The 27,545-nt window shown below is 47.8% G+C and overlaps 1 protein-coding gene across 2 annotated transcripts in view; it reads left to right on the top strand.

Moving 5' to 3' along the window:
- Positions 1 to 27,545, top strand: part of bcl9l (bcl9 like) — a 128,653-nt gene that overhangs the window by 42,977 nt on the left and 58,131 nt on the right. The window contains exon 1 of one of the 2 annotated variants that reach the window (XM_043677703.2): positions 5,066 to 5,088. The exons of the other annotated variant lie outside the window; for it this stretch is intronic. The gene's annotated coding sequence lies outside the window, so the exon portion shown is untranslated. Of the gene's footprint in view, positions 1 to 5,065; positions 5,089 to 27,545 lie in introns of those variants that run through there. 2 annotated transcript variants of the gene reach the window in all.

Raw genomic sequence — 27,545 nt, 5'->3', positions numbered from 1 at the left:
GTGTGTGTGTGAGGGGAGGGGGCTGTGTGAGGAGAGGCGGCTGTGTGTGTGTGAGGGGAGGGGGCTGTATGTGTGTGAGAGAGGGGAGTGGGCTGTGTGTGAGAGAGGGGGAGGGGGCTGTGTGTGTGAGAGAAAGGGGAGGGGGCTGTGTGTGTGAGAGAAAGGGGAGGGGGCTGTGTGTGTGAGGGGAGGGGGCTGTGTGTGCGAGGGGAGGGGGCTGTGTGTGTGAGCGGAGGGGGCTGTGTGTGTCATGGGAGGGGGCAGTGTGTGTGGGGGGAGGGGGCAGTGTGTGTGGGGGGAGGGGGCAGTGTGTGTGGGGGGAGGGGGCAGTGTGTGTGGAGGGAGGGGGCTGTGTGTGTGGGGGGAGGGGGCTGTGTGTGTGAGGGAGGGGGCAGTGTGTGTGTATGGGGAGGGGGCTGTGAGTGTGTGTGTGTGAGGGGAGGGGGCTGTGAGTGTGTGTGTGTGTGTGTGAGGGGAGGGGACTGTGTGTGTGAGGGGAGGGGACTGTGTGTGTGAGGGGAGGGGGCTGTGTGTGTGGGGAGGGGACTGTGTGTGTGTGTGTGTGGGGAGGGGGCTGTGTGTGTGTATGTGAGGGGAGGGGGCTGTGTGTGTGTGAGGGGAGGGGGCTGTGTGTGTGTGAGGGGAGGGGGCTGTGTGTGTGTGAGGGGAGGGGGGGCTGTGTGTGTGAGGGGAGGGGGGGCTGTGTGTGTGAGGGGAGGGGGGCTGTGTGTGTGTGAGGGGAGGGGGGGCTGTGTGTGTGTGTGAGGGGAGGGGGCTGCTGTGTGTGTGTGTGAGGGGACGGGGCTGCTGTGTGTGTGTGTGAGGGGAGGGGGCTGCTGTGTGTGTGTGTGAGGGGAGGGGGCTGTGTGTGTGTGAGAGGAGGGGGCTGTGTGTGTGTGAGGGGAGGGGGCTGTGCGTGTGTGTGTGAGGGGAGGGGGCTGTGTGTGTGTATGGGGAGGGGGCTGTGTGTATGGGGAGGGGGCTGTGTGTGTGTGTGAGGGGAGGGGGCTGCTCTGTGTGTGGGGAGGGGGCTGTGTGTGAGGGGAGGGGGCTGCTGTGTGTGTGTGTGTGGGGAGGGGGCTGTGTGTGAGGGGAGGGGGCTGCTGTGTGTGTGTGAGGGGAGGGGGCTGTGTGTGTGTATGGGGAGGGAGCTGTGTGTTTGTGAGGGGTGGGGGCTGTGCTGGGACAGAGGTCATGCTAACCTCAGTCAGCCTGTAGGTTAGTAACTGTGTTAGTAAATGACACAGTTCTCAAGTGCTCCCAATCTGTGTGTTTTGAGCTTCTTTAATAGAGGCATTGAACATTTTGACATGTTTTGATCGGGTAATAAAAGAGAAACAGTTTTCACTGGCAGGAGGCTCAGTAACCTGGGCCCACAGATTGAAGATCACGAGCAATCGAACCAGCAGCAACAGAAGGAGAATGTTTTTTTACACAGTGAGATGTCATGATCTGGAATGTGTTGCTTGAAATGATGATGGGAATGGAATCAATCATAATTTTCAAGAAGCTATTAGATAAATATTTGAAGATGAAATTTACAACATCATGGCCAGAGAACAGTCAGAGAGCTAGTACAGGCACCATAGCACAAATGGCCTCCTTCAGTGGTTAAAAATATGATTTTGTACTAAAGCATGTTGATATGTCTGATAATGGTTACTTTGGCAGATTGAATTTAACGAGGCTTAATTGTTACAACTGGGAGAGGTGAAATTATCGTTTCTTAAAAATAATATTTGAAACTGTAAACTGAGTTTCTGGACAATTCTGCCATTCCTATCTCATATTGATCGATCCAGCTAGAACCCCCATCGTAGATATTTTTAATCAACTTCATCAGATATGTTATCTCTGAAATCTGAACCCAGACCTTTTTGACCCAGAGGTATGGACGTTACCACTGTGTGGCAAGCATTAAAATCCCATCATCGACCACTGAGACATTCAAAGCCATGTCCACAGAACATTAGCCTTAGGTCTGGGTTTGCTAGTCCAATCACATGACCACATTGCCACCACCTCCTCAGTTTGTGCTTGTTTAGTTTGGTCGATGGGTCTGTCTGTCTGTGATCCTTAAAGACGTTTCAAAATCAACCTGATCAGAGGTGTCTTATACAGCAGCTCCCAAGGAGCTGGGACTTGGACCGTAGTCTCCTGGCTCAGGTGACATGACACTACCAATGCACCACAAGAGTCCTTTTAACAAAACACAGCCTTCTTAGACAGATTGGCCATACTAAATAGTCCGTAGTGTCCAGGGATATGCAGGCCATGTGCAGTTACTGGGGAAAGGTAGGGACTGGATCTGGATCTGGGTGAAATGCTCTTCAGAGGGTCAGTACAGACTCAATGGGCCGAAGGGCTGTTTTCCACACTGAATAGAAGAGAAGTGTATTGTCTTGTACATCTACATCTACATGAAAAATACAGTGAAACGTTTTATAAATTGCCCTATTTTGGCACCTATATTAATGACAGAGGTCATACATAATAATTAAGAAAAGGAAAATTAAGATAAAGTTCATCACAGTTCAATGAATGGCTTTTGGGCTGGGGTAAAGCCGATTAAGGAATGATAGGATATCCTGAAGATGCAGCCAGGATGAGAGAACCACGTTAAGCCGCTGGAATGCTGGGCCAGAAACCTCTGAAGAAAATCGCCACCCCAAGCTGGTGGAAGCCACGTTGTCGCTGGGCAAGGGGAAGCCTACTATTCCCCATCCGTATCCTCCACGTTGTCGGAATTCAATGGCTGTGGGTCATTATGGTCTGCGCCCTGCCCCGCGCGCCCCCCCCCCCCCCCCCACCCCAACACCTTCTCAAGGGGCAGTTAAGGATAAGAAATAAATATTGGCTCAGCCATAGATGCTCATGCTCAATGAGTGAAACGTGCCACTCAATTTGTAAACGATTTGGTTCTGATTCAGGTGCTCCTGGGGGAGAGGGGGTGCTGGGAACCATTTGCCTTTAATGCCCCCGTCCTGGCAAATCACATGAGAATGTTACCCCTCCATTCATGGCCTGGTTCACCCACCCAGTCCTCACCTCAATGCTGACTGAGTGGGAGATGTGGCCTTTTGATTTGCTTTTGATGGGGGTGGAGTTTAGAGGGAGGGGGCTCACAAGGGTAAAAGGCACATTGATTAATAAACCAGACATGTGCTGTTCACAAGGAGACAGTGAGGTCTGCAGATGCTGGAGATCAGAGTTGAGTGTGTGTTGCTGGAAAAGCATGAGTGGTCAGGCAGCATCCGAGAAGCAGGAAAATCGACAATTCGGGCATAAGTCCTTCATCAGGAATGCGCTGTTCACTGTCGAGATTCCCAATGCTGCATTGATAAGCTTGGCACAGGATTAACTTGCAATCGTTAAATCCAGTGAAAGACTTTCAAACCAGCTGCTGGCAGGGTAAGGAGCATCAGTTTTTGTGGAGAAATTCAAGAGGCTGGAGAGTGTTTGCAGTGTCAGTCACCAGAGAGCTTCAAGATTTATCGTCAATGTCAGAAGAGTGAGAGGAAACATGAGCATTTATTTTTCATAGCAAGTTGTTGTGATGGGGAAAGGGCAGGGAGAGCAGGTTCAGTTGCAGCTTTCAGAAGGTAGTTGGATGAACATTTGAAGAGTAGAAATTTGCCAGATGACAGAGAGTGAGTGAGCGAGCAGGGGAGTAGGGGCTAATTGGATAGGTTATTTCAAATGCCAGCAAGACCCAATGGCCTCTTGTGAGGTAAGTTTTTTTATATCAGCAAGGTAATCATTAAAAAAGCAATAATTTAAAATTAAATGGAAACGAATTGCGTGATTTGATGCACAATGAAGGATCTGTTCCTCAGTGGTCAGTCAGTCACCAGGAACAGGTTTAGAATCTGCTTTCTGCTGGTTAGAGTCACACTGTCCCCCAGCTGTTGCTGTGTCCAGAGGCAGGCTCAGCAGGGAAGTGTCTGAGGCATATCAAACTCCGACCGGACTTGAGTCAGCCATCCGTACTGTCACCTGTCCCTGCCCCTCTCAGCTAACTGCTGCTGAAACTCCTGTCCATCTTCCTGTTACCTCCACGCGCAATAATCCAGTGCCATCTCTCAATCTGAGTACATTGGTGTTAATCCAAAACTGCACAATGTGGAGTCTCACTGGGGTAGGTCTGCATACACACACCGACCCTCTCTGGGGTATGGGGTGCCACACACACTGACATGACTGGATAGAGATCTGACAGTTTACTGAAATGTCTGTTTTTCATTTCACTCCATAAACAGAATATTAGTGGGGAATTTAATCATCAGTGGATTCAGTACTGAGCTGAGTCTTATTGTATTGAGTGTCCAATATGCTCAGTCCCTAACTGCATATTCAACTGGAGTTCCTGGTCAGGATAGGTACACGTCATTTTCTTCCTGGGCCAATGGCCAGTTTAAAGGCGGTGATCTACTAGGTCTGGATCTACTGCACTGAGCCCGGGTAGGAGCGGGGAAATGAGGAGCTCCCCTCGGACATTGGGAGGGGTACAGATAGAGAGAGAGAGAGACTGTCCCGCTGCCACCAGTGTAAGTCACTGCAATCTGGAGGAAAGCTGGAGCCTCAGACAGTGTTTGTAATGCAGACAACTCCAAATGTTTCTCAGGAGAATTCACACACACACAATGCAGCTTTGAGCTGACTGCTGTGCAATCTCAGTGATCTGAGGTGTCACTGAGTCTGAGAAAGTGGGAATGAGACAATTGCCCCTCCAGGGCATTACAGAGAGCAGAGGTCTTGGGGATAGTGGGGAATAATGGGATACTTGCTTCTCCATTGTTAACCTTCAGACTCATCGGACTGGAGTGTCTCAGATGATGATCTGTACTGAGCGTTTTGCTTCACAGTTTAACAGGAAGTAGATAATAGCGACCCAAACAGGAAATGGTTGGAGGTTTTTATTTGTACAAGTGTTGATGCTGAATGCTGAACAAGAGGAGTCTGGGGATTGGGAATGACGGTGCTATTAACCCAGTCCCTTCACATCTGGGGCCAGATGGTTCATGAAGTCTGTGCTGGTTCCTCAGCGAGCCAGCTGTGTGAAAACAGAGACACTCGTACCATGAGAAGGTGAGGCACAGAGGGAAAGCTTCCCCTGGATCCGGAATCTGAAACCGGTCACACACACACAACCATTCGAATCATTGATCATTGCTGTGTTTCCTATATTACGACAGTCTAAACAACAAGCAGCATGTTCCCAAATATGAAGTAATGAGCAGATAATATATCAGTGATGTCAGTTGAGAGATAAATATTGGCTAAGAATGGGAAAACATTTCTGCTTTTCTTTGAAATTGCGTCATTGGCTATTTTACACTCAACTGAGGACAGCAGAGCTTTGGTTTAATATCTCATTTTGGCAGTTATGATAATCTGACGCTTTCTCAGCACTGACCCTCCGACAGTGCAGCACTCCCTCTGCGCTGACCCTCCGACAGTGCGGCACTCCCTCTGCGCTGACCCTCCGACAGTGCGGCACTCCCTCTGCGCTGAGCCTCCGACAGTGCGGCACTCCCTCTGCGCTGAGCCTCCGACAGTGCGGCACTCCCTCTGCGCTGACCCTCCGACAGTGCGGCACTCCCTCTGCGCTGAGCCTCCGACAGTGCGGCACTCCCTCTGCGCTGACCCTCCGACAGTGCGGCGCTCCCTCTGCGCTGACCCTCCGACAGTGCGGCGCTCCCTCTGCGCTGAGCCTCCGACAGTGCGGCGCTCCCTCTGCGCTGAGCCTCCGACAGTGCGGTGCTCCCTCAGCACTGACCCTCCGACAGTGCAGTGCGCCCTCTGCGCTGACCCTCCGACAGTGTGGCACTCCCTCTGCGCTGACCCTCCGACAGTGTGGCGCTCCCTCTGCGCTGACCCTCCGACAGTGCAGTGCGCCCTCAGCACTGACCCTCCGACAGTGCGGTGCTCCCTCTGCGCTGACCCTCTGACTGTGCGGTGCGCCCTCTGCGCTGACCCTCTGACGGTGCAGTGCGCCCTCTGCGCTGACCTCTGACGGTGCAGTGCGCCCTCTGCGCTGACCCTCCGACAGTGCAGTGCGCTCTCTGCGCTGACCCTCCGACAGTGCGGTGCTCCCTCTGCGCTGACCCTCCGACAGTGCGGTGCTCCCTCAGCACTGACCATCCGTCAGTGCAGTGCGCCCTCTGCACTGACCCTCCGACAGTGCAGTGCGCCCTCTGCGCTGACCCTCCGACAGTGTAGTGCGCCTTCTGTGCTGACCCTCCGACAGTGCAGTGCGCCCTCAGCGCTGACCCTCCGACAGTGCGGCGCTCCCTCAGCGCTGACCCTCCGACAGTGCGGTGCTCCCTCAGCACTGGCCCTCTGACAGTGCGGTGCTCCCTCTGCGCTGAGCCTCCGACAGTGCGGCGCTCCCTCAGCACTGACCCTCTGACAGTGCGGCACTCCCTCAGCACTGACCCTTCAATAGTGCGGCGCCCCCTCAGTACTGACCCTCTGACAGCATAGCATTCACTCCGTGCTGACCCTCCAACAGTGCAGTGCTGACCCTCTGCCAGCGCAGCCCTCTGTCTGCGCTGACCCTCTCCCAGCGCAGCTCTCTGACAGCGCTGACCCTCTGCCAGCGCAGCCCTCTGTCTGCGCTGACCCTCTGCCAGCGCGGCCCTCTGACAGCGCGGCACTCCCTCAGTGTGGATTTCTGTTGAGTGTTCTATCGTTTTGTGTTGAAGTCTCTGGAATGGGACATGACCTTCTGATTCTGAGTTTGCAGAGGTTGGTCTGACAGTTACCAAACTCTTGACACGTGCAGCATGGTCCCTGCAGTGGGCGGGATTGTCTGGAATGTCTCTCCATGCTGGGGTCTGGAATGGATCCTGAGGGGGTTGGGAGCCTGACCATGAGGTAGCTGTTGGGAAGGGTTTGTTTGGTTAGAGTCACAGGACAGTGGGATGTGCAGAACCTGCGCTGTGTTCTGCTCATGTGTCTTTCTGCCTCTCAAACCATGATCCAACTTGAATATGTTTGTTGTGAGCCTCTGGAATTGTTTCTTTTATTGGTCAGAGTATTGAGTATAAGAGTTGGGAGGTCACGTTGTGGCTGTACAGGACATTGGTTAGGCCACTGTTGGAATCAATGCATGCAATTCTGGTCTCCTTCCTATCGGAAATATGTTGTGAAACTTGAAAGCGTTCAGAAAAGGATGTTGCCATGGTTGGAAGGTTTGAGCTTTGTGAGTGGCTGAACAGGCTGGGGCTGTTTTCCCTGGAGCATTGGAGGCTGAGGGGTGACCTTATAGAGGTTTATAAAATTATGAGGGGCAAGGATAGGATAAATAGACAAAGTCTTTTCCCTGGGGTGGGGGAGTCCAGAACTAGAGGGCATAAGTTTAGGGTGAGAGGGGAAAGATATTAAAGAGACCTAAGGGGCAACGTTTTCTCACAGAGGGTGGTACATGTATGGAATGAGCTGCCAGAGGAAGTGGTGGAGGCTGGTACAATTGCAACATTTAAGGGATATCTGGATGGGTATATGAGTGGGGGGGGGGGGGGCGTTTGGAGGGATATGGGCCGGGTACTGGCAGGAGGGACTAGATTGGGTTGGGATGTCTGGTCAGCATGGACGGGTTGGACTGAAGGGTCTGTCTCCATGCTGTACATCTCAACCTCTTTTATTTCTTGTTTGTCTGACGCGGTGACTGTTGGGTTGTCTGTCAATCAGCACAATATTATTTGTTACTGGCTCTGCCCATCACACCAATCTGCTATGTACATGTGAATATACATAATGGAAGCAGAAGTAGGCCATTCAGCCCTTTTGAGTCTGCTAAACCATTCACTAAGATCACAGCTGATCCAGAGCTGCCCTTGGTAAAATACGACTGAGTGAACAATGCAGAAACAAGCCATTTGGCCCATCAGGTTGATGTTTGTATATATGCTCCACGTGAGCCTCTTCCCACTGGTCTTGAGGAAGGTTTTGACAGGCTCAGTTTGTCTCCACTGGAGTATAGAAGAGCAGAGCGGCAATTTGATTCAAACTTAAGATCCTGACGGATCCTGTCAGTTGGATACGGGAAAGGATGTTTTCTCTGGTGTGAGAGGCGAGAACCAAGTGTTACTGTTTTTTAATTAGTTTCCCATTGAAGACAGATAAGGAGAGTCCTGATTCTCACAGAATGTCGGGATTGTTTGGAACTCGCTTCCTCATATTAATCCAAATTTCCCCATAACGTAGCAATCTCTAAACATTAGTTCTACCAATATCCTATCAAAGCCTTTCATAATTTGTCAGGTCACCCCTCAGCCTTGTTTTTTTTTGTTTGGAGGAAAGAGCTTCAGTCTCTAACTTAATTGCTTTTCCAGACCTCAGCCTAGTAACAGCCTCAGAATCCTAATTTGCATCGTCCTTCTGAGCCTTGTCTTGTGGAAGCAGAAGGGGTGTGATTGCACCCTGTTAGGGAGAAGACAGTTGAGCTGCATTTGTTTCTGCTGCATCCCACAGACACATGGATGGGAAGAAGAGAATGGTAGATGCCCTGGATAAAGAGCAGCCGTAAGGGCTGTGTTGGACAGCTACACTGAAGGCCTTGGTCCACTTCTCATCCTTGAATTTTATCCGGATCCCTGACCCTGGCAACTGGAGGCACCCGGATCCCTAGCATCTGGCAGCCGGATCCCTGACCTCAGGACTTAGTTGATCCCTGACCTGAGATCTGGCATACCCTCACCCTTGACCCTGGAAACCAGCAGTGACGGGATTGTGTATAGTGTCCCTTAGGTCTATAAGCTAAGGTCCATGAATGGCAGGGAGATCTGGATTGTATCTAATGGGAGAGTTTGTTGATGGGATTATAAACCTCAGAGAATTTGGAGTCGTTGCTGCATTGTTTAGTCATTATGTCATTCTCATTTTTCAATGTGAAAAGCACAACAAATTGGGAGCTAAATGTCTTGTGTACAAATGCATATCTGGTATAATCTTTCCAAGATTGTACGTATTTCATGACATAAAAGGAGAAATTGCTGGAAATGCTCAGCGGATCAGGCAGTATCTATGAAGATGGAAACAAAGTGATAACGTTGACCCGACCACCCTCTGTGCTGTCTTTCCAGGAATTTTAAGTTTATTTCAGATTTGTAGCTCTCCTGAGTTTTGGTTCCAATTATAAAGCAGGCAGGGTGCAGTTATGGAGCAGTGTCAGGATTTGTTGGTGGTGTTGAAACCCTGCTGCCTTTTGTTCCTCCAGAAGTGAACAGCTTCCGAGACGGTGTGCATCTCTCAGGGTCGGTCTGCATCACCCACCTACCTCTGCACACAAGTGCATTGATAGTTCCGAACCTGTGGACTCAGCAAGAGAAACTCTGAAACTCTGGCAGAGCCACAGACTGTGTGAATGTAGACTCTGAGCGAGCACAGGACTGTCTGCTCCACAATCTGGAGCTGGTGACAAGCATGTGTCAGCACAGGCAGTTGGAGTAGAATGGACGATGGCAGCCTGCAGTTATTTTGGGAGACTGTGCGAGCTATGGAATGTGCTGCTGATGTCATTTACTACAGCAAGCATGGAGCAGATGGTGTGGGCTGAAGACCAATCCAGCTGGGACTGAGCAGGGACTTTTACATTGACATTAACCCTTTTGAACCAGCTGTCTTTCAGATGATGCCAGGCAGTGATAGCTGGTGTTTGTTTGATCTGTTCCCCACAAGGTGCCATGTTCAATTCAGTTCAAATGGGCAAGGCTATTGATCCCACAAACTTTACAAACCACAGTCCCTCGTTCCCCTCCCCCTGCCCCACCCCAGTCATGGCACACGGCTGCCTCAATACATCGAGTTTCACTCCAGCTTTTAAACACCTGAGCCCCATTGCTCCGTTCAACACCTTTCATCCCATTCATAAGACTTGAACACGTAATCCAAATCAACAATGTCCGTGCAGTGCCAAGGGAGCAGCGCACTGTCGGCGGGTCAGTGCCACATTGTCGGCGGGTCAGTGCCGAGGGAGCGCCGCACTGTCGGAGGGTCAGTGCCGAGGGAGCGCCGCACTGTCGGAGGGTCAGTGCCGAGGGAGCGCCGCACTGTCGGAGGGTCAGTTCCGAGAGAGCGCCGCACTATCAGAGAGTCAGTGCTGAGGGAGTGCCACACTGTCAGAGGGTCAGTGCCGAGGGGGTGCCGCACTGTCAAGACAGATTCTTTTGCAATGATTCAGTCAAAGCTATTTAGAATTATAATGCCGTCTCTTTTTCATTTCCTCATCTCTATGGATGGGCCTCTCACACTAACTTGCCTTTCAAGAGCATGAATTTGGTCAAAAGTTCTGGTTTGGTTTGAAATAAGTGTTTCCTATCTGCCTTTACTTTTCTTCACCCTCATGACACGTGCTGTGCCTGAATACTGACCGTTACCTTTGTCCTGCACTCGTCTTTTCACTCACCAACTACTTCCTTCACTATTCAGTCTGTCAAGCATTGAATTTATCTTTCTTTCATGACCGTATTTTAAATTGAAATATATTGTGCCATTTCCTCTTAAGATATACCCTGCTGAGAATCTTTGACTTTGCCTAAATACATTCAAAGAAGTGATTTGTTTGTTTGCTCGACACAGCTTATTATTTGTTACATTTTCTATCCAGCTGAACCTTTTCAGTTTCCTCCAAACCCACATTACGAAGCTCTTTAGTGAGCTGCTGTCCTCCCTCTGAGGTCTAAACTTCCTGCCACTACACAAGAGGACTCCAAATCGAGCTCTTTACAAGATGCTTTTTGGCTAAACTTTATCCTTCAACAGAGCACCTCCTGAGTGCCTCCTTCATTTGCTGCGTTTCAAGGTTGCAAAGCCCATGTTCCTGCAGCCCCTGCCCGTTAGCCCAGGCTTTGTGTGTGGCTCGCTCTGTGCCGGAGTCTGACTGATGACCAGAGATTTTTACAGAGGAATTTGTCACAACAGGTTGTGGAAACCAGGCTTTTAAACCCAAGCTGTGATCCGATCAAGGTGTTTTGAGATGTTGAAAGGAATCAATGGGGTATTTATGGAGAGCTGTCTCTGTATCTGTGTTAAATGGAGAAAACATGGCAGCAGTTCCTCACAGCAGGTTCCTGTAACATCAGTGAGATGAATGATCCAGTCAGTTGTAATTATGGTGCTGGTTGAAGGTTAACTATTGATTGGAACACAGGCGTGAATTCACCTGCTCCAGCCCTAATTCAGCAGTGACGAGTGACTTTGATGACTTTGGTTTCATATGCTTGGCACTTTTCAAAACAAACCACGGTGGCTCAGTGGTTAGCACTGCTGCCTCACAGCACCAGGGTCCCAGGTCCACTTCCAGTCTCGGGCAACTGCCTGTGTGGACTTTGCATATTCTGCCTGTGTCTGCATAGGTTTCCTCTGAGTGCTGGAGTTTCCTCCCACAATCCAAAGTCATGCAGGTCGTGGGAAATGCAGGGTTACAGGTATTTGGTAGGAGATGGATCTGGTGGGATAGTCTTCACAGGGTTGGTGTGAACATAATAGGCCAAATGGCCTGTGTCCAGACTATAGGGATTCTATGATTAGAATCTAGAAGTTAGAAGCGAAGATTGCTGTTAAATCATTTTCGCCCATTGGCATAAATCCTCAATTTGAAACTTGCTGCTGAGCCTGTGATAGTTGCATATCAGCAGCTTGTGTGTGGAGAGGGAACAAGACGAGTGAATGCGAGATTAAACAGTGTCAGAGTGGGGCTGCTGATGAATTGCTAAAAGCGGGTAGCCCTCTCCAGGTTCTCACTCTCACACTCTACTCACTGAGAGTGGAGAAAACACTCACCACTTCCATCAGGGAAACACCAAATTAATGAGCTGGTGTTTGCAAACTGAGGATCTTGGTAATTGCAGTTTAGCACCTCCTGTGTGGTACTGCCTCACTCAGAACACTGCAGCTTTCTCTCCCTCTGAGCAAACCCTCGTCTCATTATGTCCTCGTGTGAATCTAAACCCTGACAGTGAAAGAGATTTACCTGGGGTGAGGGCTGATTTATATATCACATGTGCATCTCCTATTGGTTCTTACACTTGGCTTCATTTTGGAATACCGAGAAGTCGGTTATGTGTGTCAGGCAACAATCATTGGTTAATCACTGAGTTACTAGTTAATTTCCTTGCCCATATGGCTTGAGGGAGAAGTGTAAAACACTACAAGGATTCTTCAAGTATTGCTGTGGGATTTTCAAGATGCACAGAAGTCACCAGAACAGGTTGGTAGAGCTTCGGTTTAAAGTCTCACTTCCAAGACAGTGCCTCTGACAGTGCAGCACACTCTTGGGACAGGGTTGGGTATGTTGGCTTGGATGATGGGGTTGTCTTGGTTGAAGCTTGAGTTCTTGACCTCGTGGAATTAGCTTTAGCTCACTGTGTAGCACTCTTATGCTGAGATGGGGGAATGCTGCACTTTCAGAGAGACCCCCTTTGGAATCTGATGTTAAACCAAAGACTTTAGATAAAGTGTAAAATACCCCATTACACTTGAAAGAAAAGAGAATAATTTGCATTTATCAGCTGCCTTTAATGACCTTTCAATCATCCCAAAGTACTTTTTGCCAATAAATTACTTCTGAAATGTAGTCATTGTCACAATATAAGAAACACCGACAAATGGGCATGGGCCCACAAACAGCAATGTGATAATGACCAAATAATCTGTCCGAGCATTGATGATTGAGGGATAATTATTGGTGAGAAGCCCCTCCACCAAAGACTTCTTTCATATTCCACTTGACAGGCTGATCTCCTGTGAAGGACTTCCTGTGAGCAGTGCAGCACTCCCTCAGCACTGCAGTGAAAGTCCGCCTGCATTTTTAAACTCTGATCTTTGGGTTGGAACTTGAACCCACCACCTTGTGATCTTTGAGGCAAGAGCTGTCACTGGTGAGCCGTGGCTCCCAGTCTGTTTGAAGAACAGTAGCTGAGTACTCCCTGACATCTTGGATGATACTTATTTCTCACACCACGAAAACAGGCAGCCTGGTCATTGATGCTCCTCTATAGAATGTACAGCTCTTCAGTGGAAACATTTAAATGTAGCATTCTGCTCCTTTGGTAGAATTAACAGCCATCAAACTTCAGACTCTCCCAGGTCTCGCAGAAAATGTATCATTTGTTTTTAGAAGCAATTTGAGAAGATTTTCAAAAGGGGACTGTCAAATGTTATAGGAGGTGCGGAGGTACTGAAAGGTGCTTTATAAATGCCAGTCTTTTACTCCAGTACCTGTTTGCCAAGTGCACACAGTAACTGCAGAAATTCACAGCTTATAAAACGCTGAATCAGGCGTGTGGGACATGATGTTCCAGCAAGGAACTGTGGGGCAGGCAGGAAGTCCAATGTTAGAAGATATTCTCGGCCTGGTAGGGGACTAATTCCGTCCCGGTGGTATAGCAGACAGTGTGTTAACCTTGTCCCACTGTGGTACATGCCCCTGACTGCTTCCTGTGCTGTAAGACAATCTGAGGTCGAGGGACAGTCAGTTTACATTGCAATGCAATCGTCTCTCCCACTGAGTGAGTTCTGAGAGTTCATGCTTTTTGCTCGGGTTGGAGCACTGCTGTGGTTTATTGGAACTGAATCTGCCTTTCAATATGCAGCTTCTGTGCAGAACCAGTGACTCTGGGCACAGCACGAGGCACTGACAGTCATATAGTCCAAAGCTTTTCGCTATCAACAGTTATCTCCCCCCACCCACCCACCCACACACACACACACACACCCACACCCACCCACACACACACACACACACACACACACGCAGTCTCTCTCTCTCTCTCTCACACACGCGCGCACACACTGACTCTCACTGGGGTATGGCGTCCCACATACACACACTGACTCTCACTGGGGTATGGCGTCCCACATACACACACTGACTCTCACTGGAATTTAGTTTAGGGAAGGTGCCTTGGCCAGGTTTGCCCTGGCTGTTCTAATCACCTTTGTACTCAAGCCAGTGATCTCCAGCAGTTTACAATGTGACCATAAGATAAAGGAGCGGAATTAGGCCATTCAGCCCATCATGTCTGCTCTGCCATTTGATTATGGCTGACATGTTTAACAACCCCATTCCCCATGACTCTTGACCCCCTTTCTAATCAAAAACCTATCTATCTCTGTCTTAATAAACTCAATGACTTGTCTTCCACAGCCTTCTGTGGCAATGAGCTCCACAGATTCCCCACCCTCTGGCTAAAGAAATTCCTCCTCATCTCAGTTTTAAAGGGTTGTCCCTTCACTCCGAGGCTAGTCCTAGTTTTCTCTACTCATGGAAACATCTCCTCCATGTCCACTCTGTATGACAGACTGCATTGCTGCTACATCATTGTCTCTTGTCTCTCTCTTGTGCAGCATTTCAATTTCTACAAGTTCAGTGTGGAACGAGAAGAGATTTTTCCTTAACCTCTGATGATCCCTGATTATACTGAACTCCTGGATGTTCCCCCAACTGCAGTGGCAAGAATGGATTGTGTAGAGGGTTGGAATGAACCCCTCAATTTACATGAGAACAGAAAGTCAGGCAGTAGCTGTGGAGAGAGAGAGAGAGAGAGAGAGCAAGCTAACATTTCAAATCCAGCATCTGCAGTAATTTCCATATGAGTGTAGGGTTGTGACATGGTGGAAATGTTCATGACAGGTTTGGAGAGTCATCTCTATCTCACAAGGAACTGGGGTGAGGGGATGAGTGTAGGGAAATGGGGATTCGTTCTCCTCGGGTTTGCCCTTGAACCTTTTGTGCTGCCTTGCGCGATCTCATGTGACATGCTGTTCGATTCTGTGCCCCTGGTGATTCTGTCCTGTTTCTGGCTCAGCCTATTTAATAAAAGCCTGTTTTGTCTTTGGACTGTTAACAGCTTTTAAAGAGTGGTACCAGATACCAAGAACTGAGAAACCTTGACTGGCCCCGATTCGGTTTATTTTGATTCTTTGGAATGTGTGACTGGGCTCGGACCTTTGGGGCCGTTTTGAAAGAGTCATTATTAAAATAATGTGGGAAATGCAGCAACCAGTTTGCGCATAGTAAACTCGCAAAAAGCAGCAGTGAGATGGCAGACCAGGGTCTTTTAATTTAAAGCGATGTTATTACCAAGGAGGATAGATGTCAGCCCCCGAACCTGAACAAAATCTCATCGCAAAGGATGGCCCCTCCAACAGTGCGGCACTTCCTCAAACTGGTAAAGTTGGAAACGTTGGGCCTAGATCATAGGAGGAAGTGGGTACTGTGGATGCTGGAGATTAGAGTCTAGATTAAAGTGGTGCTGGAAAAGCACAGCAGGTCAGGTAGCATCCGAGGAGCAGGAAAATCAACATTGCAGGCAAAAGCCCTTCATCAGGAAATTCCCGATGAAGGGCTTTTGCCCGAAACATTGATTTTCCTGCTCCTCGGATGCTACCTGACCTGCTGTGCTTTTCCAGCACTACTCTAATCTTGACCCTGGATTATAGGAGCTGAGTTTCTGTAGAGGGGGTTTTGAGTAAGATTGAGTGGGCTGCCTTCAAATACTGTCTTTTCCCCAAGAATTAATTTGTTCCACAGCTGTCCTGACCTTTTATCCATCAGGCTTTGTAAGAGGTTAATATGGGACATTGGGCTTCACAAATCAAGTCAAAGAGGAACTTATGCTAAACCCACATTGTGGTTAGCCCCAGATCAAGAGCTAGCTCCACAGTTTTGGAGGGATAAACAGGATTTCACTGGAAAGGTTCCAGGGATGTGAAATGATGGTGACATGGAGAGTCAGGAGAAACAGAGGTTTTCCTTAGAGCAGCAAAGGTTCAGAAGAGTTGATAGAGATGTTTCAAATCATGAGGGGGCTTATAATAGAGTGAGAACAGAGGAACTGTTTTCACAGTGAGTGGATCGAGGTATTGATAGTTTAAGTAAATGAACAAAATGTTGGCAAATGGAGTGTAGTGTGATATGGGAAAATATGAAGTTGTTCATTTCAGAAGAAAGAACAGAAAAACAATCTTCTTGAAATGGAGAAGAATTGCAGAAAGCTGCAACACAAAAGGACTTGGGGAGACATGTGCATGAAATCCAGAAAGCTAGTACACAGGAACAGCAGGTAATCAGGAAGGGCTAATGGAATGTTGGCCTTTACTTCAACAAGGTTGGAGTATAAAGAAGGGAAATCTTACTGCAACTGTACAAGGTGCTGTGGAGACCAAATCTGGAGCACTGAGAGCTGTTTTGGCCCCTTATTTAAGGAACAATATTATTTTACTGGAGGCAGTTCAGGGAAGGTTCACCAGCATGATCCCTGGTATTGGGGATTGTCTTATGAGCGAAGGTTAACCAGGTTGGACTCTACTCACTGGAGTTTAGAAGAATAGGAGGTGATCTCATTGAAACATATCTGATTCTTAAGAGGCCTGACAGGGTCAATGCTGAGAGGATGTTTCCCCTCAGGGAGAGTCTAGGACCAGGGGGCACACTCTAGGGGTAAAGGGACATCAATTTAAGACTGAGATGAGGAGGAATTTCTTCTCTGAGGGTTGAGTCTTTGGAATTCCTTGCCACAGAGAGCTGTGGGGCAGAGTCTTTCTGTTTAATTAAGGCTGAGACAGATTCTTGATCAGTCGGGGAATCAAGGGCTACAGGGAAAGGGCAGGGAAGTGGCTGTGAGGAATGTCGCGTCAGCCATGATCCTATTGAATGGTGGAGTAGGCTTAAGGGACTGAAGGGCCTACTCCTGTTCCTACTTCCTATGGACTACTGGAGAGCACAGGGATGTGGTAGAAGGAACCAAAGATATTGTGAGGAAAAATTCGTGTTTTTTTTAATGCAGGAATCAGTTTGGATGTGGAACATGCTGCCTGAAAGAATGGTTAGAATGGATTCAAAAATCACTTTCAAAAGGGAATTGGGGAAATATTTAAGAAAACATATGGGTAATAGAATTGAATGAACTGAAGTGGTCTTTTATAAGACCTGATGCAGACTTGACAGACCAGATTAGCTGCTGCTGCTGCTGTGCTGTAATGTTGTGTGATTTGAACATTGTATGATGTTACTGAAGGCACACTATAGTCTTATATTCATGGGAACCTTTGATGATAAGCCAGAACTCAAACATGCTCAATGGTAAACTGACAGTTTCTCATCAACCTGCTAGGAGGTGTTCAAAGATGTGCAGGTCAGGTGAATTGGCCATGTTAAATTGCCCATAGTGTTAGGCGCATTAATGAGAGGGAAATGGGACTGGGTGGTTTACTCTTCGGAGGGTCATTGTGGACCTGTTGGGCCGAAGGGCCTGTTTCCATACTGTAAGGAATCTAATCTAAAAAACATCTCGGGAGTAGCTGGGATGTGAACTCCAGCCTTCTGACTGTGAGGTAGGGACACTGTCATTGTACCACAGGGGTCCCCTTGCTCAAATAACCCATAATAACCAGCAACGAACTGTCACATTCTGTACCAGGCTGAGAGGGAAGACTGATCTTAAACAGCACCTTTCACCACCTCCACATGGCCAGGCGCAAGATCCCGCAACCAGTGTCTTAAGACCATAAAATATTGCAGCTGAATTAGACCACTTGGCCCATCAAGTCTGCTCCACTATTTGATCTGGCTGATACGTTTCACTACTGCATTCTCCTGGTAGGTTAGATGGGCTTCAGATTGGTTTCACAGGTCAGCACAACATCGATGGTCGAAGGGCCTGTACAGCGCTGTAATGTCTATGTTTTTTCTCCCTCTCCCTCTCCCCCCACTCCCTCTCCCCTCTTTCTCTCTGATGTAACCCTTGATCCCCTTAGTGGTTCTTAGGGATTGTTGGTGAGGCTGGTGTTTATTACCCACTCCTAATTTCTCTCGAGCTGGAGTGGTGTGCTGTGTCATTTCATTGGGGAGTAGAGAGAATTCCATTGCTGTGGCCTGGAGTCTCATCTCAGCCAAGTGGTTGATTTGGTGATTTAGGTGTTTTTTATTCAGTAGTTCCAAGTTTACTGTTAATGAGACTGGCATTTCTGAGTTTGAATTCCCAGTTGCTGTAGTGGGATTTGAACATGTCTTCGAAGCGAGTCTGGCTCTTGAGACTCCATTCCCTGTAATGTTAGCCTTATGCCTCTGTGTTCTACCAGGACATCAGGGGTTGTACTGCTCCTCATCTCAGCACTGTCATGGGATCTTTTAAAGTGGTCTCAGACAGCTGCGGTGCTGGAGAAATTTAGAGACTGAGGAAGGTTAAAGATGAGGGAAGGTCATCTTTCAAAAAGCCTTGTCATGTATGGAGTCCAGGAGTGTGAAAGAAAAGAAATTCAAAAGGGTGTTGCAGTTAACTGATTCAGACACCCAGTGTGTGCAGGTTGTTTTGCAGTGTATTGTTACTCTGCGGGCGGCACGGTGGCACAGTGGTTAGCACTGCTGCCTCACAGCGCCAGAGACCCGGGTTCAATTCCCGCCTCAGGCGACTGACTGTGTGGAGTTTGCACGTTCTCCCCGTGTCTGCGTGGGTTTCCTCCGGGTGCTCCGGTTTCCTCCCACAGTCCAAAGATGTGCAGGTCAGGTGAATTGGCCATGCTAAATTGCCCGTAGTGTTAGGTAAGGGGTAAATGTAGGGGTATGGGTGGGTTGCGCTTCGGTGGGTCGGTGTGGACTTGTTGGGCCGAAGGGCCTGTTTCCACACTGTAAGTAATCTAATCTAATCTAATCTAATACACCAAGTACCACATACAGTTAAAGTGGCTGCATAGAATTACTTCAAATCAGAGTGCACTGCTCACCTGGAGTATGCTTGTCCCCAGAACCTTAGCCCTACATTAGGATTACAAATTCCACTTAAATTAATACGGGGCCACTGCCTAATGATTTCTCTCTGTTCAGAGGAATGAGCTCAGCTTATTTCAGTTCTTCCTGATGGCTATAACCACACAGCTCTGCTGTTATTGTGGATCTTTCTGCTTTCCAATGTTGATTTATCCTTTTTGTCAGACTGCGATCCAAACCATGTACTGCCTATCAATAATGACTTAGCCAAGGTTCTATATAAGTTTAATTCATCTCTGCTTTTCTATTTTATTTATCTGGACTTGAATATTGGAGCATTTATTGTATTATTTTCTGGCCTTTACTTGAGTGGTTTGTGAATTGGGCTGCCTTTAGTCACTCTCACTGCATACTTGCCCATGGCAGTTCAGAGTGAGAGATTCTGGCACTGTGTTCCTCTGGTATAACTCAGTACCAGCTGCTGTACGTCATCCGTGCGCAATGTGTGGTTAGTGTGTGTACTCTGAGAGATAGCAGCTTGTGGTGACGTGTGTGGGAAGCAGCCTCTGCAGAGGGGCTCGCAGGTAGTTGATAGCCCCACATTATTCCTGGATTACATGGGATACTGAAAGCAGTCAGATGATGATTCCAGCAGTAAAACTGATAATCATTCATTGCCACAGAATAAATAATTCAGATAGACTAAGGACAACATTAAATAGTACAAACCAGGATGCTTTCTTTTATTGAGTACAGGATTGAGTATTACTGTATTGAGTACAGGAGTTGGGGGGTCATGTTGTGGCTGTACAGGACATTGGTTAGGCCACTGTTGGAATATTGTGTGCAATTCTGGCCTCCTTCCTATCGGAAAGATGTTGTGAAACCTGAAAGGGTTCAGAAAAGATTTACAAGGATGTTGCCAGGATTGGAGGATTTGAGCTACAGGGAGAGGCTGAACAGGCTGGAGCTGTTTTCCCTGGAGTGTCGGAGGCTGAGGGGTGACCTTATAGAGATTTACAATTATGAGGGGCATGGATAGGGTAAATAGGCAAAGTCTTTTCCCTGGGATCGGGGAGTCCAGAACTAGGGGGCATAGGTCTAGGGTGAGAGGGGCAAGATATAAAAGAGACCTAAGGGGCAACGTTTTCACGCAGAGGGTGGTACATGTATGGAATGAGCTGCCAGAAGATGTGGTGGAGGCTGGTACAATTGCAACATTTAAGAGGCATTTGGATGGGTATATGAATAGGAAGGGTTTGGAGGGATATGGGCCGGGCGCTGGCAGGTGGGACTAGATTGGGTTGGGATATCTGGTCAGCATGGACGGGTTGGACCGAAGGGTCTGTTTCCATGCTGTACATCTCTATGAGTGTATGAGAAGTCGGTCATTCGGCCTGTTGCCCCCATTCAATAAGAACATGTCTGATTTTATTAACGTCAAATCCATATTTCTGCCAATAACCTTTTCAACCTTTTCTTAACAAGAATCTATTTACCTCTGCTATAAAAATGTTCAAGTTTTCTTCCACCCCCTTTTCAGAAACTCTCTACAACAGAAAATAAATTCACCTAATCTCTGTTTTAAATGGGTGACATCTAACTCTCGATTGTCCTGTAAGAAGGAATATTCTCTTCACATCCCCTCTGTCTAATTACGTTGCCTCTTACTTTAAACTCCAGTGGATAAGGGCCCAGCTTGTCCAAACATTTCCTCATAAAACATTTGTACAACTAAGCATAACCTTCCTACTTCTGTATCCAAATGTCTTTGTAATAAATGACAATGTTCTATTAGCTTTCCTAAGCTGTACCTGCAGAATAACCTTTGGTGATTCATGCACTAGGACACCATGATCCCCCCCGCATCTCGGAGCCCAACAGCGCCTCTCCATTGAGATAAAATGTTCCCCTTTCATTCTTCCTGCCAAAATGGACAAGTTCACTTCTCCCACATCACATTTCATTTGCGAATTCTTTGTTCACTCACTTAGTCTAATCTTTTCCCTGTTCTGTATGTGATCTGTACCCCAGTAAGAGTCAGTATCTTCAGGAGAGGAGGATGTGGAATGTGGTAAATGTTTTGTTTGAGATAATTGTAGCTGCATTTAAGTAGCTACATTAAGGACAAAAGGGTAACTAGGGAGAGAATAGGGCCCCTCAAAGATCGGCCTTTGTGTGGAGCTGCAGAAAATGGGGGAGATACTAAACGAGGATTTTGCATCAGTATTTACTGTAGAAAAGGATATGGAAGATATAGAAAGTAGCGAAATAAATGGTGACATCTTGAAAAATGTCCATATTACAGAGGAGGAAGTGCTGGGAGTCTTGAAATGCATAAAGGTGGATAAATCCCCAGGACCTAATCAGGTGTACCCTAGAACTCTGTGGGAAGCTAGGGAAGTGATTGCTGGGCCACTTGCTGAGATATTTGTATCATCGATAGTCACAGGTGAGGTGCCGGAAGACTGGAGGTTGGCTAACGTTTATGAAAAGTGGTAAGGACAAGCCAGGGAATTATAGACCAGTGAGCCTGACGTCGGTGGTGGGCAAGTTGTTGGAGGGAATCCTGAGGGACAGGATGTATATGTATTTGGAAAGGCAAGGACTGATTAGGGATAGTCAACATGGCTTTGTGCATGGCTAATCATGTCTCACAAATTTGATTGAGTTTTTTGAAGAAGTAACAAAGAGGATTGATGAGGGCAGAGCGGTAGATGTGATCTATACAGACTTTAATAAGACATTCGACAAGGTTCCCCTTGGGAGACTAGGTTAGCAAGGTTAGATCTCATGGAATACAGGGAGAACTAGCCATTTGGATACAGAACTGGCTCAAAGGTAGAAGATAGAGGGTGGTGGTGCAGGGTTGTTTTTCAGACTGGAGGCCTGTGACCAGTGGAGTGCCACAAGGATCGGTGCTGGGCCCTCTACTTTTTGTGACTTATATAAATGATTTGGATGTGAGCATAAGAGGTACAGTTAGTAAGTTTGCAGATGACACCAAAATTGGAGGTGTAGTGGACAGCGAAGAGGGTTACCTCAGATTACAACAGGATCTGGACCAGATGGGGCAATGGGCTGAGAAGTGGCAGATATAGTTGAATTCAGATAAATGCGAGGTTCTGCATTTTGGGAAAGCAAATCTTAGCAGGACTTATACACTTAATGGTAAGGTCCTAGGGAGTGTTGCTGAACAAAGAGACCTTGGAGTGCAGGTTCATAGCTCCTTGAAAGTAGAGTCACAGGTAGATAGGATAGTGTGGAAGGCGTTTGGTATGCTTTCCTTTATTGGTCAGAGTATTGAGTACAGGAGTTGGGAGGTCATGTTGCGGCTGTACAGGACATTGGTTAGGCCACTGTTGGAATATGGCATGCAATTCTGGTCTCCTTCCTATCGGGATAATGTTGTGAAACTTGAAAGGGTTCAGAAATGATTTACAGGGATGTTGCCAGGGTTGGAGGATTTGAGCTATAGGGAGAAGCTGAACGGGCTGGGGCAGTTTTCCCTGGAGCGTCGGAGACTGAGGGGTGACCTTATAAAGGTTTAAAAAATTATGAGGGGCATGGATAGGATAAATAGACAAAGTCTTTTCCCTGGGGTCTGCAAATCCAGAACTAGAGGGCATAGGTTTAGGGTGAGAGGGAAAAGATATAAAAGGGACCTCAGGGGCAACTCTTTCACGCAGAGGGTGGTGCGTGTATGGGATGAGCTGCCAGGGGAAGTGGTGGAGGCTGGTACAATTGCAACATTTAAGAGGCATTTGGATGGGTATATGAATAGGAAGGGTTTGGAGGGATATGGGCCGGGCGCTGGCAGGTGGGACTTGATTGGGTTGGGATATCTGTTCGGCATGGACGGGTTGGACCGAAGGGTCTGTTTCCTTTCTGTAAATCCCTATGGCTCTATGAGATATCCTCACTGTAAGATGGACCATTGTTCATTGTTGTCCCTCAGTAATATGTGCTGGCTTTTGAAATCAAATGACGATTTAAGGTTATAATTTTATGCCTTCTCTGCACAGAGGCTCCCTCTTCTCTCGGGAACTTGCAGCGATCACATTACACTCTGCATTTCCTCCAGAACATCACGTGGTGGCACTAGGCAGCTATTTATAGCAACTGCTGAGAAATCTGCAGAATTTAACCAAAAGCAGCATCACAACCACCGTTACAGTGCCAGCCCCCTGCTGAGGAGCTGGGGGACCGACCTGCTCCCAGCAGGACCCCCCCCCCATGTCTGTCAGACTGACCTGTCCCCAGCAGGAATCCCCACCCCAGCTGTGTCAGACCAACCTCCCCACCCCCACCCCCAAAAGCAGGAACCTGCCCCCCCCTCCCCCAGCTCTGTCAGACCGACCTGCCCCCCCTCCCCCCCCAGCTCTGTCAGACCGACCTGCCCTCCCCCACCCCCGCAGCAGGACAACCCTCCCTCCCCCCCGGCTCTGTCAGACCGACCTGCCTCCAGTAGGGTTCCCCTGAGGGCTGCCTCCAACCTCATGTCATTAATAAATGTTTGTGTTCCACGGACAAGGAGGAAGTGAAGGAGGCTGCTGCAGTCCTGTGCCGGGGGGAGGAAGGGGCAATTCTCAATAGGGGCCTGGCAGCATTGAAGACAGAGTGACACTTGCTGATCTCCGTGTCTCTGTGTATGTTTATGAGGGGTGAGGGTGGGGGAAGGAGATTTGTGGCTGGTGTGTGTGTGTGTCTGTCTGTTGGGGGGAGAGGGGGAGGATGTGTGTCTGCCTGTCTGTGGGGGGGAGGTGTATGTCTGCGAGATTGTCTGGGTCGGGGGGAGGTTGGCAGTGTCAGGGGGCAGCTGTAAATTACAGATGGCTGTATGACCCCAGAGGGAATATGTCTGACCACTCAGTCAGGATTGTGAGCCGTTGCTGTGAGCTGGAGTCTCAGTGAATCGCTGTGAAGCTGCACAGTGTGCCCCGTCTTGCTGAGCAAATGTTCAGCCGGTGAGCGGAGGCAGTTTGTCATCTGTGTGCAGTAACCTGTGATTCATTAACCTGTCTGCAGACTCACCTTTAGTTAGTGACAGGCACTCAGTGTTGGTATCCTCCAGCTCGAGTCTTGGTGTTTTTCTCAATGTGCCAGGCAGGGAGCTTCCTGTGTGTTTGTAAACAATCATTCATCATCCCAGTGGAAGCAATTAACCTCCTCACTTCTCATCTCCTCCAGGGGATTCAAAACGTCACATCTGTCTGTTCTAGAAGGTGCTGCATTCAGCTCTTGCCTGGCTCCCCACTCCATGAGCTGGCGTTGGTTTCGGGATGACAGTGGTGCAGCCTATCACTGGACAGAAAAAAGATTCAGTGTGACCCTGTTTTCCTCATGAATAACCTTTGATCCATCCCAAAACAGTGTGCAGTAAATGTAAGAGGGAATGTTGGCTATTGATGGAATCTGACCAGGTTATGATTGCCTCTGTATGGGTGCACACTGGCTGGTGATCTACAGAGTAATAACTCCCTCTGTGATTGACCACACAGGAACATTCCCTCCTCAACCTTCCTGACCTGGGTGTAGCCTTTGACCCGGTGATGTCACAACCTATTCTTGAAAAGGTGCTGATGGTCCGACCTCACTACTCCTGAGATTGTCAGTAAGGTTCACAATGTCATCAAATTACTCAGGGTCCCCAGTTTTCCTATCTGATCTGAAATCAGGCTGACAGAACAATCACAGAAGAGTTACACTGTATTTGGAAAGGCAAGGTCTGATTATGGATAGCCAACATAGCTTTGTGTGTGGGAAATTGTGTCTCACTAACTTGAGTTTTTTTGAAGAAGTAACAAAGAGAATTGATGAAGGCAGAGTGGTGGACGTGATCTATATGGACTTCAGTAAGTTTGACAAGGTTCCTCATGATAGTCTGGTTAAAGGTTAGATCACATGGAATACAGGGAGAACTAGCCATTTGGGGAAGCGGTGGCCTAGTGGTGTTATCGCTGCACTGTTAATCCAGAGACCCAATTAACATTCTAGGGACCTGGGTTCAAATCCTGACAGGGCAGATAGTGGGATTTGATTTCAATAAAAATCTGAAATTAAGAATCTAACGATGACCGTGAGTCCATTGTCGATTGTTGGAAAAATCTGTCTGGATGACTAATGTTCAGGGAAGGAAACTGCCATCCTTACCTGGTCTGGCCTACATGTGACTCCAGACCCACAGCAATGTGGTTGAATTTTAATTGGGAATGGGCAATAAATGCTGCCTAGCCAGCGATGCCCTAATTCCATGAACGAATAAAGAAAACAAATTTGGACACAGACCTGAACTAATCCACTGGATTCACTGAGGTGTTATTTTGCTTTTGCCATGTCCTTCTGACTTCTAATTTCCTCCTTCACCCTCAGTACCCTCAATCCTCCCTGGAGACATGAGGTGATTGGCGCACACGTTGTTCAGTCTCTCTACAGTGATATTTTTCACACACCGACCTATCAGAGTTGTTCTGCTGAGCACTCCTGACCTAAACAACTGGTCCTTTTTGTAAAACTAATAAACAGGCTGTCCCCTTAGTGGATGAAGCCAACAATCTACCCCAACTTCCCAGGAGCCAGTGTGTGAAAAAGACAGCAGCAGAAATCCTCCAGACTCTTAAAAAAGACAGTATCCTCTCGCTCTCCCTCTTGTGTGGTCTGTCTCTCTGTTTCTCCTCTCTCTCTGTCTATCTATCTCTCTCTCTCTCCTTTCTCTTTCTACCCGCTCCCCCTCTTTTCTCTCTGTCTCTGTCGCTCTTGCTCTCACCTTGCTGAGCAGTGCTCTCGCTCTCCCTGCTGAGCGGTTATCTCACCCCTTGCCTATAAACTGCTGCCTCTAACCAATGACTGAGAAACTGAACACTGTCTTCAACACTGTTGTGATCTGGGCCATGCTGCCTGAAAGCAGGGTGGAAGCAGATTCATTTGTAACTTTCAAAGGGGAATTAGATAAATATATAGAGAAGAAATGATAGGGTTAGACTTTAAGAACAGGTACAGAATGATGGGCTGAATGGCCACCTGCCATGCTGATGAATCTGTGATGAAAGGTGAGTGGAAAGGAGCTGGTAATTGGCTGGTTGGTAATGACAGAGGTGGAGCACCTACTGTTTGAATGGACTCCATATGCGTTACAGCCGGTTCCATAATTTTAAATCTTTGTTCAGGGACAGCAAATGCGTTTTCTGAACAAGGCCGCATGATATTTGCTTCATGGTTACATGGTTTAATGTCACAGCAGTGCCAAGCTCCCAAAGCTCAAGGTGGTGGGAAGAATCTCTCAAACGACAGTTCTGAAACCCAGCTCTGTCAACAGGTCCCTCGGAGCCATTGCATCAGTGCACACAATCAGCTCAAACAGATACAGTGTGTACTGTTGAAGGAAGTAGATAATGCTGCAATAGGTGAAACACTGCAATGCATCATCGGGGTCTGGCTACAAAGAGAGTCTTGATTGTTGGGTACATTAAAACATTGTAACAGGAGGAGGCCATTCAGCCCCTTGAGCCTGTTCTGCCATTCAGTGAGATTGTGGCTGATCTTTGCCTTATTCCATATCCCTCCTTTTGCCCATATCCCTAATTACCTTTGCTTCACAAATAACTATCTCAGATTTAAAGTTAACAGCTGGTGAAATATCCACTGTGGTTTGTAGGATTGAGTTCTAAACGTTTACCACCCTTTGTGTGCAGAGCAGTCTGGCCCTAATTCTCAGATTTTGTCCCCGTCTAGAATTCGCCTAATCTTTATCCACCTTAATGAAGAAGCGATTCAGCTCCTTGAATCAATTCCACAAATCACTTTGGTTCCGCCTGATCAGTACTTCAGCTCCATTGACCCAATTCAATTCTAAATCCCTCATCAAACTTGATTTTAAAAAGTCAGCAGATTTGAGTTTTGAATGTTTTAGTTGAACCCAGTCTTTTGTGGGTAAGAATTCCAGTTCCCTAGTGCCCTGTTTGTGAGGTAATTCATCCTGATTTCACTCTTTTTTGAAAGGTCTGGCTCAGGTTTAAGATACTGTCTCGTCCTGGCCTCTCGCACTGGCAGAACTTTCTCTTTGTTCATTTTGGACACTTTGATCTGATCACTCCAGTCTTCTGTGCTCCAGGAAATACAAACCAAGTGATTGTAAGCTGTCCCTGTGATATAACCTTTTATTCTTGTATCGTTCTGATATAATTGTCCTGCGGCTTCTCCAAGACCAAGCATCTCCTTCACGGGGTGAAAAGCCCAGAACTGAGCCGAGCATTCCTGACGGGGCGTAACAAAGGCTCACCTCCCTCTGCTTTGTATTCTCAAGCCTCTTCACACACACATCCGTGATTCCATTCGCTTTTAGTCATTTGTGCACTCGGGTACCCAAACCCACATGTGCTGCTCCAACCTTTCTGATCTCTCACCATTTAGAAAATGCTCCAATTTATGTTTCTTGAATCCCAAACTGTTTGACCTCACACTTAGCCACACTGAGCTCAAGTTGCCATTTAATTGATCTATTGACATCCCATTCTAACTCCTGCTCACACCTACAAACTTGGATATGCAAATCTCTGTTCCTTCATCCCCGACGTGGGTAAATAAGCTGAAGAACTGAAGCACCTGTACATATTCCTGGGGGACACCATAGTTCCATCCCACCAGTCAGAGTGTGTATCCCTTTATTGAAATTCTCTGTTTCCTACCTCCCATAAGCTTCCAGCCCATGCCCCAAGGTAGCTTCCAATTCTGTCTGTTTTTGTGAGTGCTGATGAATTCTGACAAATTCAGACAATCACCATCTGGAGAAGCCTTTCCTAACCGCTATTTATTGCCCAGAGGACAATTAAGAATC

Source organism: Chiloscyllium plagiosum, unplaced genomic scaffold, assembly GCF_037043375.1.
Source record: "Chiloscyllium plagiosum isolate Xiang-an unplaced genomic scaffold, Cpla_swu_hap1 HiC_scaffold_29, whole genome shotgun sequence".
Lineage (NCBI taxonomy): Eukaryota > Metazoa > Chordata > Chondrichthyes > Orectolobiformes > Hemiscylliidae > Chiloscyllium > Chiloscyllium plagiosum.
Note: the sequence above shows the minus strand (reverse complement) of the source record. Positions and strands in the feature narration are given on the sequence as shown.